This window comes from Solanum tuberosum, unplaced genomic scaffold (assembly GCF_000226075.1).
Source record: "Solanum tuberosum cultivar DM 1-3 516 R44 unplaced genomic scaffold, SolTub_3.0 scf00212, whole genome shotgun sequence".
Taxonomy (NCBI): domain Eukaryota; kingdom Viridiplantae; phylum Streptophyta; class Magnoliopsida; order Solanales; family Solanaceae; genus Solanum; species Solanum tuberosum.
The window spans coordinates 647,706-650,068 of record NW_006239138.1 but is presented as its reverse complement, the minus strand read 5'-3'; the positions used below and the strand labels follow the sequence as shown (position 1 = coordinate 650,068).

The 2,363-nt window shown below is 31.9% G+C and overlaps 1 long non-coding RNA gene across 1 annotated transcript; it reads left to right on the top strand.

Annotated features, from left to right (window-relative positions):
• The first annotated feature begins 92 nt into the window (after positions 1-92).
• LOC107062246 (uncharacterized) lies at positions 93-1,222 on the top strand. Its single transcript, XR_001474518.1, has 2 exons — positions 93-290; positions 1,165-1,222. It is a non-coding gene; the product is annotated as an uncharacterized lncRNA (long non-coding RNA).
• Positions 1,223-2,363: the final 1,141 nt, after the last annotated feature.

Below are 2,363 nucleotides of genomic sequence, written 5' to 3'. Positions count from 1 at the left end.
TTAGCCACGGTTGCGAAAATTGTGGCAAAATTAGCTAAAAAATAAAAAATTCTCTACATAGTACGAACTGTGGCTAAACATCTGTGGCTAAAATAGGCGGGTAAAATTTCATTCCCTCCCTTTATTTTTTCATTTGCCTCTTTTTCTATTATTTCCCTCTACTCACTCTCTTTTCTCTCACTTCACCCAAAACCAACCCCCAAAATCTAAATCGATTTCTGCCCAAAATTCAACTCTCTTCTTCAAAGTCGATTTCTGTCAAAAGCCGCTTCAAATAGTTGTGTAATGTGGTAAGTTTGCTTCGTTCAAGTAACAAATCTTTGGAATCTAGTGTATTTAAACTCAAAATTGAATGTAGGGTTTTGGATAAAGTTTTTGTTTATTGAAGTTATGAGCTTTTGAAATCTGCAATTTGATATTTTTTTATTGGGTTTTCTTGTTGTAAAGAATAGAAATTTTAGTGGTAGGTTATACATCCTACTTTATTTATGTTGGAAAAATCATGCTCACACCTCTGGAAAGATTGATGGATATATTTTCACCACAAATTTTGTAGATAAGATTATACATTGGAGGAATTATTACCATAAATCTATAACCTATATACTAATATATAAATCTTGAGAGGTGTGAAATTTTGCTGGATTAGATCTCCTTTTTTTTGTTCTATGCATTTCAAACCATGTTCTAGTTATTGTTTGTTTCTGTATAAGGAACATGAATTTAGGTCCAACATTTGAAAAATTAAAGAGTAGTGCCTATCTGAATTTGAAAAATTAAAGAGCAGTGCCTATCTGGGATCAAATACGTTACTACTTGTTTTAAGTTTTATTGGGTTTTCTAGTTGTAAGAGCACAATCATTGTTAGAAAACCTACAAGGACGACAAGCTGACAACAATAGCACAACTTCCTTAAATTTTGATCAACTAGATGACCAAGTTGTGAATGAGAATATCACAGCTCCTACTCTCGGTAATGGCAATTTAATTTCTTCTTCAAGTTTTGTTGGAGCTAGCTCACAAGTGAAAAATGAGTCGTTACTTGTCCACATTAGAGGTTAGAAGTAAGTTCATATTAGAGTTGATTGTTGCTTTTTATGCTTTATTATTAGTTTGTTGTTATCATTACTTTTCATTTGTGTTAATGGCTTGTTAAAATGATAGATACTTCAATCGGAGAAGTTACTACTCAAAAGATGCAATCAGATCGAGTTTGGAACTTTTAAAAAAATTTAAAAAATTATGGTGGAACTTGGTGATGAAAAAGGAAGTGACAATGGTTCAAATTTGCTTGTGAGATTTCTTGGCAAACTTTCTCAAATGTTTGTATTTTGTCCCATATTAGTTGAGTGATGGGATAAGATACCACATGAAAAACAAAACGACAATGGCAACTTATTGAGGTAACTAGCTAACTTTATTGCCATTCAAATAATGTTATCTTTTTTCAATAGGTACTGATTTATGAATACAAACATATTTGAAACAAAATTTTGAGTTTGATTATGAGATAGGATTTAAATGGGTGATTTAATCTTTATGCGAGAGGTGAAGGGCCCTTAAATAAAAGTTACAATGTAATAACTTCTACCCCAACAAAAGAAAAGAAGAGCTACTTGCCAAGCCTCCCGAAAATGTGGATCCTATTGATTGGACTACCTTTGTGCATCATTGTAATGAGGATAAGATGAAGGTAATTGTTATTCATAATTTGATTCTTTCTTTCTCTTATTTTTTGGGTAAATAATTTTTATTAATAACCAAAATGGACTTTACAACTCAAGGAAAAAATAAAAACAGAAGAACTAGGTTCGATATTCATTCGAAATCTCTAGGCTTGCATATGTAGACTCTTAAAAAAACAATTTCAACATAGTTTACGTTGGGTATACATTCAGTTCTCCTAGTTTTCTAGCCGACTGAGGTCTCAAATTGGCTCTCAAATATACTTTTGAAGGATGATTTTGATCAAGACTTCATCTATTCTTCTTGGTTTTGGAATATCCTCAGTTAGACATCTGCCACAAGTGTTAAATTATCCTTGTAAGTGTCATTCTGTAAATAGCATCCCATGAAACATTTCCTTTGCATTAGTTTTCAGCCCATCGCAATTCACCCTGCTACTCCATTGGACTCCTGCTACATAACAACTTTACTTTAGGAAAGTATGGAAAGGAAGAAATATGAAACTTTATAACTCCTAAGTTCTGTACATACACAATATAACTCATTTTGTACATTTAAATATGCCTTCAACTATAAATACAATAAGAATTAGAAGTTTTTCAAATTTCAGTTATGGTGTTGATTTATTCTTGTCTTTTTTCTTTGGTCCATAGCCTAGCATAAGACTCAACTAGCTA